The sequence below is a fragment of the Urocitellus parryii genome, chromosome 13, assembly GCF_045843805.1.
Source record: "Urocitellus parryii isolate mUroPar1 chromosome 13, mUroPar1.hap1, whole genome shotgun sequence".
In the NCBI taxonomy this organism is placed as follows: domain Eukaryota; kingdom Metazoa; phylum Chordata; class Mammalia; order Rodentia; family Sciuridae; genus Urocitellus; species Urocitellus parryii.
Genome location: NC_135543.1, coordinates 54,323,811 through 54,337,252, shown reverse-complemented (window position 1 = coordinate 54,337,252; position 13,442 = coordinate 54,323,811).

Here is a 13,442-nt window from a genome sequence, read left to right as displayed (position 1 = left end):
TTAGTTTATGATTTCAGATAATTCATGCCAGAGAACTTAAATACTTAGGATGGAAAACTAAAGAACTCTACTTCCAAGTTGGCAAGTAACTTCCTAATCATTCAGTCTTTTTTTCACCAATTTCGAATTGGGTAGCCTGGGAAAATGCTACTGTGTGTACCAGTGCATTAATTTGGACAAGGATAGTAAATCATAGTATGGTATCTGTTGACAAAACAAGATGTAAAGATATTAAATTTTGTGAATTGTATCTTAAACTTGTATCATAATTTTCAACATTCGAACCTGAAAATTATGACTTATAGTTAAAATGCCTTAGGCCTGAGGTGTCTGCTCAGAATAGCAGTTTTTCCCTGCTCCTTCCAGACCTCAGCCAGGACTTATGTTGAAATGCAAATGAAAGAAGCCTGCAAGCTCAGTAGGAGACTGATCTGAGACCTAAAAAAAAAAAAGTAAATTGTATGGTATTTACTAATTACTGGCCAGTCATTTTTACTAGGACTCTTGTTTTTTTTCCTTAGATTCTGTATTTTTTTTTGAGCTCATGATTTTGACCCTACAGACCTAGGTTAATGTTTTTCTGATCAGTCCTATCTTTGACCAACTGTGGAGTTTTTGAAACATTGCAATGGAGATTTCACCTGCGAAAAGCTACTAAGGCCTTTACTATTGTTATGTGTGCACACTTTTGTTATGTGTTGTATGTCTATATATACATATGTCCGTATATCATATATATGATATACAAATTAACATATATAAGGAGCGCTCATAAAAACAAATTTTAAAAAATGGATCCAAAAATCTTTAATTCATGTGATTTAAATGGTTCAATTTAAATTGAATAAACAGATAAAAATAAATGTCTTTAAATTTAAGCTTACAAGTTTTCCTAGGTGTTAAAAAACTCATAAAATATTAATGTTTATACAATGTCTAAAATGCCTTGGTTCTAGGACTTTTCCTTCAACAACAACAACAAAAAAAAATGGCTAGCACTGTTCAATACATTTGTCTAATATTTTGATAAATAAGTAAAGTAAATTTGATATGGGATTATTCATTCATGAGTACTTTTGTTAGATATCTGATTGATTTACTACGGTCTGTATAAGTTTGTACTAAAGTCTGTATAAGATTGTAAAAATCAGTCATGTGTTAAAGAGACAAAAATTTGTTAAAACATAAGTTTACCAATAACATTGTGTTTATTAAGTTTTATTTTTTTCCTAGAGCAAGCAACCATAAAAATTAAACAACTGGTTAAATAAGAACTGTTATTTTAGAGCATTGTACTGCCATTTCTTTAAAAGCTAAACTTGGTTAATGTAGAAACATCAATGTAATTGTGATGCTATTAATGTGCTCATATTTTCCAGGTATACAAGTCTGTAAGGTAGAAACTTTGAAAGAGCATTATATCAAGCTGGTGTTCAGAAGTTGTATGGTAAAAAATATATTGGGGATTTATTTACCTGTTATCAATAAGATATGTAAAGTTTTGTTACTTCTTACATTGGGGAACAATTTAAATGTATTCTTAAGTTAATGAGAGTCTAATCTATGTGAAGGTTAAAAACTTTCAGCCTTTCTTTAATTCATGTTTTAAATGTGATATCATATGGTGTTAGCTAATGTTCATGTGACCTCAAACAATTTATGTAAACTTTGTAAAATGATAATTAAAAATACAAAGATCAGCTTTAGAACTAAAACACTTAAGATTTATAAAGAGCCCTGCCTTACCTGAGATGAGGCTCTGTGTCCCATCTTACTACATGTGAGAATGACTATGAAAACAGTAGGCCAGATTTTAGTTCATTTAAATTTATGTTCAAAAGTTTTTTTGTTTTTTTCTGTCAAGATTACTAGGATCTCAAAAAGGGGATATAATGTATAACTCAGCCAAAAATTCAGGGTAGCTGTTACACAAACTGTTTTTACTCTTGTTAATTTTATTTTGTAATTTCCTTATAAGTGATCTAAAGATTCCCTGTTAGTGTTTTACAGAAGTGTTGCTTTAAGAACACAACGTGGGTTAGTTTGAGATAATAAGCCATCACCTACAAGACAGATAGGATAATACAGATCCCAATTAATAAAAAGATAAATAATTATAAAGTTATAGACATTAAAGCCCAGTACTCTTAATATAAGGCTGTTAAAATTTATTTGCTGGATGTTTAAGATTAAGTCTTTAAATTAAAGTTAAATTAAAAGGGTCAGAAAAACCAATATTTGGCTCTTGCCCTCTGAGTCAGTCTGAATTCAGGGAACAGGGGACTTCTCTAAAGAGCTTTGCAACTCTGGGCCACATAACCTCCCGATCAGGGAGACTAATGAGACCACTGGAGAACAGAAGCCAATCAGTGCATTTGCTATGAAGAGGAGAGTCATCAGAGAAGGGAGACATCCCTGATGCTTCCGAGGGAAGCCACATGGTCAAGCAAGACCTAGACCCATCCTAGCGCAAATGGCACTAGCAGAACTGAGAAGTTTCCCCAGGAATGACTCCCATAAAAGCTCAGCTGACTGTTAACAATAGATAGAAACAAAAGTCAGTTTGACTGCTTCATCTTAAACACTTAGCAAAGACATTAAAACCAAAATACAGCCATTCCTGGGCATTTTAAATAATAATAATAATAATAATAATAATAATAATATTTTAAGGTATACACTTTATGTTAGCCTCCCAAAATAAGTAAGACTGGAGGTTACAAAGAAGGATTCTCAGACAGAAATGCCTGATAACTATAAAAAGAGACTATCAAGAGGAGCTGCCAGAGACAGAAGTTTTTTTTTTTGTTTAAGGCCTACAGATATTCCTAACCTACACAGGTAGGCTTGGTGTTTGCTAGTATGATTATCCAGCCCTGAGTAACAGAATTAAAGGTTTCTCTATTAGACACAGAACTCATACTAGTAAAAGAATTTTGCAAGATCAGATGACATTAAATTATTAAACTGTATCTTATGGGGAAGGACATCTGTAACACTAAAAGTTAAATGTTATGCTTATAGTCCTGATAACTGGGAAGGTTAAAGCCTGGTGAGGGAACTTCTATACAGTGACACGTTCCGGCTGCTACAACATTTACTCAGTACTCATGGTTTTTGTTTCTCTCATAGAAGCACCCATCCCCAGATGACCTTACAACCTGTTCTTCCCCAACCAGACTTCAAACCGAACTGACTTCTAAAAGGCAACTCATGTCCCTCACGCCGTGCCCCCTCACGTCACCCTCTCTCAGCTCAGAAGAAGCCAAAATGAGTGACGCCTCTCTTCTTACAACAATGGAGCCAAAAATAAATAGATTATCAATATAAGTAATTAATTAAGTCAGGTAAAATCAGGGAGACTGGTTTTGGGTGAGTTCTGAGAAGTTGAAGACTGTTACCTGAGGGATTAAAATTCCATCAGTGCTCTTCCCCTCCCTATCAAAGATTTGAAAGGGACACATCAGAAAAGGGGGGAATGATATACCTAGCCTAGTTCTCTCATTAGATTAGAAGCCAGCTTGTCACAAGTTATGAAGGATTCATTTCTGTTTTCTGTAAAAATATCAGGATGTCTGTATGGCCTGGCCATTAGTTGATGTTGTAAAACTGATTGGAATGCCTGCCCGTGCCCTGAACTCACCCAGGTCCGGTTTTCCCTGACCAGATAACAACCCTTTCCTAAACCTTAGTGACGCCTCATAAATTCTGGCCTTCCCTGGCCGGACAATGACCCTCTCTGAGTCTCTAAGATCTCCATAAATTCTGATGCCGGGGCCAGCAAAAATGTAAACTTGTGTTATGCTCCTCAGAGTGTTGTTATCTGTAACCCCCCCTTTGTGTAACTTTTTGGGCTATAAAACTGGGCCACAAAGAAGCCTCGGGGCTGTCTTGTTCCCGCTGTTTTGGGAGGGAAAGGCAGCCCGGCCGGTCGAAATCATAAGCTTGCTTTAATTTGATTTTAATTGGAGTCAGTGGTCTTTTCTTGCGTCCTGGTCTAACAAACCTTAGAAAGTTATCATCTAACTTGATCTTCAAAACATTCCTAGAGAACAGGTGTTATTAATATTCCCATAAATATGAGAAAATTAAGGCACAGAAAGGTTAGTGACCTTGCCCCAGAGGAAAGAGCCAGAGTGTGAGGAAGTATGGTTGCAGAATCCATGTTCTATGCCAAGGACTGGCACAGTTGGCACAGAACTATAGCCTGTAGGCCAAATGGGGCCAGCTGCCTTTTTTAAAAAATAAAGTTTTATTTTAACATGCCGATTCGATTCTGTATTGTTTATGGCTGCCTCCACATTACAAAGGAAGAATTGAGAAGACATCTGTGTTGCCCACAAAGCCTAAAATTTACTATTTGGAACTTTGTGGATTTTCTTTTTTTAAAAAAAAATGCCATATTTTGCTACCAACAAGGACAGCATATTGCCTCTTTGGAGAAAAACAGACATGTTGTATACCCAGAAGTATAAGATGGAATATGAAGTACATAGAGGTATAAAAGGTGGGATAATGTCATTGGTTTTTCCCTGGACTCACGAAGGTTAAGTGTATGTCTAAGGTTAAGTGTATACTATGGTGGGTGTGGAGTGTAAATACCTCCAGCCATCAAGCTGGTGTTATTTCTTGAAAAATAGAAACAGAGTAGCACAGGTCAAGATTAAAGAGAGAAGAACTATATTCAGCAGTTTAAAAAAAATGTTGGGGTAAAGATTTATAACCTGTAGTCATTACTACAATTAACTGTGTTTATGCAAATAAACTATTAAAACATCCTGATTAAACATATCAAGCATCTCAAGTTTATTTTATTATTTTTTTTTTGCAATACTGGGGATTGAACCAGGGCATCCATACATGCTAGGCAAGTGTTCTACAACTGAACTATATCCTCAGCCCTTTCTATATTATTTTGAGACAGGGTCTTGGTAAGTTGCCCAGGTTGGCTTCAAACTTGTGATCTGACTGCCTCAGTCTCCAGAGTAGCTGGGATTACAGGCATGTACCACCATGCCAAGCACATCTTTTGGTTGTTGTTGCTATTGTTGTTGTTGTTGTTACAGGGATTGAACTCAGGGGCACTCGCCCACTGAGCTGCATCTCCAGCCCTATTTTGTATTTTATTTAGAGAGAGAGTCTCATTGAGTTGCTTAGTGCCTTAATTTTGCTGAGGCTGACTTTGAACTCGTGATCCTCCTACCTCAGCCTCCCGAGCCTCTGGGAATACAGGCGTGCACAACCATGTCTGGCTTCCTGGCACATCTTGAGTTTAAAAAAAAAAAAACAGCATTTGGGGTAAAAATTGGGAGTTCATAACCCACTTCAATCTAATGTATGAAATATGATATGTCAAGAGCTATGTAATGTCATGAACAACCAATAAAAACTAAATAACAATCTAAAAACCAAAATTATTGAAGAAAAAAGACTATACAAAACACAAAGGATCAATATTCGACCTGTTAGCATACTTCTCTCAATAATAAGAGGACTCAAGAATTATAATTTGTTCTATGTCCATCTGTTATTCAAGTAACAGACATTTAGTACATTGTGCTACAAACACAAGTTCTTTAAAGTACTAAGTAAATAATTATGTTGACACACAAAAAAAAAAATTTCAACCCTAAACTTCAACACTCAGATGTAAAGTAGATTCTATCAATGGAATCAGGCAAGTGGTCAGTACAGATCATGTGAAATCCTGTGAAGTCCAGGTGCTGTACCCATGTGAAGTTATCACTGTGGGATCTAAGATTATGAGGACCGTAGAGATAAACTGACTGATATGGTCGACATATTAGTCATCACAGCATACAGCTGTACTGACTTTGTTCAATTTCTTTAACTCTTGCTCCTAAGTAGTTTTTTCTTATTTATTCATCCCTTAGCTAATTTATACCAAGGGGTTAGGCAAAGGGATAGTCTTCCTCGAAACACTTAGAATGGGATGAATATTCATTGGGTTTTACTGTGAACCTGAGTCACTCGCTAATGGTGACAACTGGATGGCAATGCTGACATTCTCTAACATCTGATGCCCCAGTTCCGTGGTGGACGCTGCCCGCCTCAAATAGAAATAACCACCCTCCTCCTGTGGGTACTCCTTGAAAGTGAACCTCATTGCTCTGGTAGTAAACATCACATTGAGATAAAGCTGAAAATCAAAACTTTAATTAAATAAAGAGATGTTCGACCTCTTTTTCTTCAGCTTCAGAAATAGTCGAGTGTTTCGTAAGCAGACGGGGCACAGTGCAGGCATCTCCTTAAGATGGATGGCCATTCCATGACTCCAAGATTTCCCTGGGTGATTGTAACTGCTTGCAGAATTGTTACTACACGATGTCTGCCTTTTCAGCCTATTTTGCTCCCACTTTCTAGTTTTAACTCTGATTTTGCTTTTAGCACAATGGAGATAAGCTAAATGGGGTTGCAGGTAGTTGAGGTCAATTGAAGTCAACTGCAGTTAAATATGTATGAAGGTTATAGGATCAAAGCCTCATTTGCCAGAAGGAAAAGAAAAAAATCCCTTATTTTGCACATTTGCTGCCCAAAGGCATTTTTAAAGAGGCTCCTTAGCTTGCCACATGCCCAAGCTTTGTCTCAGTCATGCTCCATCCCATCCTTGGTCACAGACTTTTATTCCTTAAATATCATTCCATTTCCAAAGAGAAGTTCACTTCATGCCTCAAAACTACGGATAACATCTAGACGAAGCAGATGTTAATTCAATTATAAGGGCTGCGATCTCTCTTGCTTTTTAATTTTTTCAGGATTTCTGTCATTTTCACTTTAAAATGAGGGAAGGCATGGATTACACAGGAGGGCTGAGTTTAATTCTCATTAGAGTCTTCTTCCCCCAGAACTAGATGGAGGCAGGAGGCAGGAGAGTGACTGGCCAACCCACCCAGTAGAACACTTCAATTTTCTTCTATGAAATGAGATATTAATGGTCTGTGGAAGATGTTCAATATAGAACTTGTCTACTAGAAGCAGGTTGGATTTTGTGCATTTGCATTTCTCTCTCTCTCTCTTCCACAGAAAAATCTACCTTTAATATGAAAGGAACTCCCACAAGTGTAAAAGGTTTCGGAGGCTATCATAAAGCATCAGGATGACTCAAAGGATTGGGCCGGGGTGCAAAGGAAATAGAATCTCATAGAGGGGCTGTAATAGTAGACTAGTTAAAACTCTCGGGTAGTGCGCTCTTAATGTTGAGTTACCGCCTCATTTTGTAGAGCCCTGGTTTCCCCAAAACTAAAATTAGTCATCACATTTTCTGTTTATCTACCAGGCCTTATTAAAATATACAAGCAAGAAAACTCTCTTTATCTACCAAAATTATTAGATACCTACGAACTATAAATTAGAGAATATCATATTTCAAAATGTTGATTGCTATATGTACCTTTCAGCAGATGTCTCCTAATAAAAGGATTCTACATCTCTGCCCCTTGTCACTTGCTTTGACCAATGAAATGGAAGCCGAAATAATGTTCCTTCTGAGTAGAGCATCAAGGAACCACGTCATGTTTCTCACATGCTCTCTCTCCCTGGGCAAAAAGACAAGTAATGTTTGGAAAAGGGACAGCCACAACAATCGGGTTGAAGAAGACACACAGCCAACCTACAATAGACATGCAATGTGAGAAAGAAATTGACCTTTTTTTTTTTTTTTTGTCAATTGCTGAGATCCTGGGCGTGTGCTGAGCCTAAGCTGATTGGTACATATTTTGGGGGAAATTCTGCAACCTTTGAATGGGTCCAGCAGAAGTCTAAAGTATTTATACTGCCCTCTCCCTACACACTTTGGTAAGTGCTTTCTCTTCTTAACCACCCATCTGCATATCAATCCATCATTCAAGAAATGTACCTCAAGGACTATGTAGTAGATAATATTTTGAGAACTTACCATGTGCCCTGCACACGGCTATAACATAGGAATGAAGATTGAATACCAACACATAGTATCTGTCTTTGGAAGCACACACATGGAAGAGAAGATGGACATTAAACAAACAACCCTACAAAGAGATACAAAATAACTAACAGTGAAACTTAACATACAGGATATTTTTCTTGTATGTTAGCACTAGTGAGAGATTATGATAGGAGCAGTTTGGTTAGTTTGGGCAGTCAAGGAATTTGTTCTGTTGATCAAAAAGAAAGTTCTGGAGAAGAGCATAAGAAGGCTTTTGCACTGAACAAAAGATGAGATCACCAGGAGATGTAACTGAGCCATAAATAAAAATGATTATACTACACACACACACATACACACACACACACACACACACCACAAAAGCCAACCCTGCAGAATGAGCATTAATTGACCCTGGGTAAGGGCAGCATGAGTGTTGCAGACAGAAAGAACCGAATCTGCAGATGCTTTATAGTGAGAAAGAACCGGGCATCTGAGGACAGAAGGTCAGTGTAAAGGAAACACTATGAGTGAGGGGAAAGGAAGCAAAAGGTCAAAGTGGAAAACAGGCAGAGACAGGATCATGTACAGCCCTGTAGGTGGGGGAACTACCTGTCTCAGTCTTTTCCAGATGGTTCCAGGAATAGCACCCCTTTTCTCTCTCCAAGTGCTGCCACTGGGATGATAGATTATATATATCCATCTTACTTATTGGTCACTTAAGAAATTTTGGATTTTATGCCAAAAAGCAATGGCAAGCCTTTGGAGGAGAGTGAGTGAGCCAGACCTGGGTTTTCAAAAAGCAACTGGCTGCTGTGTGCAAAAGATCGCAAGAGGGAAGGGAAGAGAGTGACATGGGGACTGTGACATGGACCAGCAGGGAAAGACAGAGTGAGGGAGGAGGGGACAGGGGCTGTGAGTCTTCTTTAGCCTGGTTGCAGGAGCACAAGGTGAGCCTCCTTAGATGAAGCAGCAAAGCATTCGCTTGACCATGCAACACCCCATTCCTTCATCTCCGACTTCTCTGTATTCCCAGGAGCAGATGGCTTAATATCTGATAACCACGTTTTATTTTATTTGTATGGATCATAAATTGGCTGTTTGCATCTTCACGTTACCTTTTTTCTCACTCCAGTCCTTCCTACCCTGGTCCACTCTTCTTCCTCTTCATCAGAGCACTTCATTCCAAATTCCTTTTTCCCCCCCTCTCTCTGTTTCCCTTTTTTCATGTTAGGAAATAAGGTAGAAACAGGAAATATTTCTTATATCAAAGCTAGAGGAATATTATCATGGTTTAAATGTTGAAGGTCAAAATTTAATTGCTAATATAATGACATTGGAAGGTGGGTCTTTTATGAGGTTATTAGGTGATGAGGCAAAGCTCTGACGGATGTCTTCATTGTCTTTAAAAAAGGGTTTTAGGGGTGAGTTCTCTATCTTACTCTCTATCATAGAAGATGTGGTAAGACAGTTCTTACCAGATCCCAGCTCTTTGATCTTAAACTTCCCATTCTCCAGAATGGGAAAAAAAAAACTTTGTTTAGTAAAATTACCCAACCTCCAGTATCCTGTTTTAGCAGCACAAAATGGATTAGGACAAATATGCATATATTCTTAATAATTGGTACTACTATTTAAAGTTACTTTGTTTAATACTAATGTTAACTGTGCCATTTACATTTAATTTATATTTTATTAAATACTATGCATGACGTCTCTTAATGAATTATTGATACAGTTTTTCCTCCTATTCATTGACCAGATTCCCATCAAAAGATGCCAGAAAAGTACGGTATCAAGAGATTGGTAGGAAGGCAGAGAAAGATGCATCTTCCAGGAATCTGAAGCCTCTGGGCTTCAGTTTCCCCAACTGTAAGAAAACAAGGTTCACAAATTATTTACAAGCAACATCTAATTTTATTACTCCGGGAGGCCATTCTAATAAACATGTCTGAAGGTTATCACAAAGTACTTTGGAAGTAGTTGGAATTCAGATACCAGACGTTAATGATTCTGGTAATTCAAGTGGATCTAACTTTTGTCCACTTTTACTGAAACACATGTAATTAATGCAAAGCAAAACAAAACAAATAAACCCTATGTCTCTTATAGACAACTAAGTGAGAATAAAATGTTCCTGCCCTTCAAATTCAAGAAAGGAGAATAATTCTTTGGCAGTTGTCCTAAGCCACGAAGGAGGACTCACCAGAACCAATTTCAAGCCCATCCCAATTTCAGTAAATGCCCTATGAAAGTCAGGCAATCAGTGACAGCCTCCCCTGTCTGAAAGTCAACCATCAGCAACTCCCATTCTAGTAGTCTAGCTTCCAACAGTGATCAACCAGGCCCTACACATTCATATTAGCAAAAATTCACATATTCCTGAATGATACACTCCTCAAAACTCTTTTAAGACCAGTGGTTTACTTTGACGATAAAAATTGTGTCATACTCTTATTTAGCAAAAAATACATTCACATATTGACTCATTGCTTTTTCTTTCAAGATATGGGTTTTCTGGGCCTTCCTTCAATACCTGGCTCAAATTCTTCACAATTGCATTTAATTCTGTCTTACACAGAGGCAATTTGTTAAATGTGTAACCAAGTGTGATTTATTGTGTCATTTTTGACCCCCACCTCCATCCCCCAAACACAAATATATCATAATTGTGAGAACAGACTTCTGAGAGTTTGAAATTTTGGACCAATTATATGTTGCAGCTTTAAGCAGAATTTATCTCTAAAGAGAAGGAGTTTAAGCAGTTGAGTTCTATAAGAAACAGAGAAATCCAGGCAAGATGAGGTGCAAAAATTTGGAAAGGTCTTTTCTTGTAAGGGACCTGCGAACGACGGAGGAAGAGACCACCAAGAGACCGTCTCATGCAACAGCAAAAGGGGTTTATTGAAGATCCAGTGCGCTGGGGCTCCGGGCTCACTCAAGAAGGGAGAGAGGCCCAGAGCCCCAAGCAGGGGTTAAGTAGTGCTTAAGTACACTTTTTGGGGAGGGCGGGGGCTTTGCATAGATCAGAGCAAATCATTATGAGGAGCGGGAAAATCAAACAACAACTCTCAAACATGATTAGTACATTCATTGGCGGGAACAAGTCGGGCGGGGGTGATAGGTCAGTCCTAAAGCGGGGTATACATTCAAACTGATTGGTTTAGGCCCTGAGGTGCCTACGTGCTGAGCTGCACTGGGTCCAAGTTGTTAAGCAACTAAGTGGTCAGGGGGAATTCCTACACATATCTAATTGGCAGTCCCGGGAATTGTCTTAACAGCTACAGGAATTTCAGGCTTTGAGTGTAGCTTAGAAACTTAACAATACCTGGTCCTTTACATTTTAACTCAGGCTTTGCAGCTTAGAAACTTTACAATACCCGGTCCTTTACATTTTAACTTCAGTTTCTTTTACTCTTTCATTCTGATTTTAAGTATTCCTGATTTCCTCAGTTAAGTCTTTTGATACATATTTTTTTGTGCTATTTAATTTTCTGTAATTATTTCCTCTTGTTTCCACTTCATTCTGCAGTAACCTCTTTTTGGAAAATGTCAGCCTGCCCTAATGCTACCATAGAGCTAAAACAGGGGACAGAGAAATGGGGATATTCAAGGAGTGTGCTCTGAGGACCAATCCCCTGGGGGATGACAAGAAAAGTAAAAATTCAAGCAGAATGTTAAAGTAATCTGAATTTAAACAACTGTGAAATGGCTTCCACCTTTAAAACTAGCAAGTTAAATATAATGTTCTCTGTAAGTAAATGTGTTAGGAAATGGTCACTCCTGTTTTTCTGATGCAAATATAAAATAATTGGTTTTCCAGAGGACAATTTGGCAATATTTATCAAAAAGCCTTAGAATATGCATTGCATTTGAGGCAATCCTCTGTCAGTCTCTATCTTAAGGAAATAATAAAAGGTGCGCATCTAGTATATGTCAAAGGATATCCTCACTTTAGAAAGAACACTGAGAGGACCTACTTCACGTTTCGCACTGTTAACATTGCTTACATCTGGTTTGTGGAATTAATGTGATTTTTCATACTTTTTCTTCTTTGTAAAATCTGATCGTGAGTTGTTGAGAGAACTTGGTTTGTTTTTGTGATAAAGAGGGATATTTTACAGTGGTCAGTATCCATAAGGGATGGGTTCCAGGATGCCCCAAAGGTACCAAAATCCTCTAATGCTCCAGACCCTTATATAAAATGGTGTCGAAATTGCAATATAAACCACATACTTACCCTTATATGTTTTAAATCATCTTTAGATTACTTATCAACCTAATACAAAGCGAATGCTAGATAAATAGTTGTTATATCGTTAAGGGAATAATAACAACAAAAAAGTCGGACACAATTTTCCCCCAATATTTTCAATTTGTGCTTGAACGAATCGTCAGATGCAGAGCCCATGAACAGGGAGGGATAACCAGACCATACTTAAGGGAAAAAACAGGAGGAGGGAAGGGCACATGACCAAAACTCCATATATGCATGTGTGGAAATGCCACAGTAAACCCATTTATCTGTACAACCAATATGTGTTGATAATTAAAGCAAAAAAAAAAAAAAAAATCAAAGAGCAAGAAGAAAAAAACAAAAGAGGGAAACTCAAGGAGAGTTGATGGCCCGTTCAGCCTCCTTTTCCTTGCAGGTGACATTTTCCTCCTGTTGACAGTAGACTTCCCTTTCCGATGGATGCTAGAGGAGTAACCTTAACACTGGGAATTTCATACCTGATAGGAGAGGAGGAGTTACCATGGGAGCAGACAGGAAAGGGAACTTGAATTGAGTGCCATGAGCCTTCTTGTGGCCTTCTTATGTGCTTGGGACTGAGTACCCTAACCCTCAAAGATTGTCTGCAAACTCTTGATCACTGCTTGCTTTCCTTCAGGCCCAGGGCCACCTCCATTGGCTGGGTGTACACCCTCTCCAGTTGGGTATTTTTCTTTGCTGCAGCTTCCTTGGTTCTATCTTGTTCCTGGGGCTCATTAAGCTACACAGCAAGCCAGATTTAAGGGGTTGTGCAGCTGTGGAGGCCCATTGATATTTAGTGGTGAACAAATCTCCACATTTTAAAAACTCAGCTGTTCGAAGCATGCTGAATGCAAAAATCATTGGTAAGTTACAATGTGTAAAATGGCTCTAATTAAATGCCTCTATATTATGACACTGTTCATGATATTTCATTGCAAAAATTACAGCCAAAGCACCTAGAGTGGTGAACACTCTCTTCTTTATCTCTTCACATTGGACTGAGGAAGAATAACATAAAAGCAACTTGGAAAGATTATTGTGTTAGAGGAGGAGCCTTAGTATTGGAATTCTCTTAGCCCCTTTATAACCTTTAGCAAATGATTTCTGTACCATGTTACACATTATCTCCATGCATTCCATCATTTGATAGAAGAATAGGGAGCAAATTACAAATTACATTTAAATAAAACTTTCAGCAGATGATAGTTTCTAGATAACTGTTCTGTGGTTGTTTTCCTAATCTGGATCTTTAACACAAAGCAG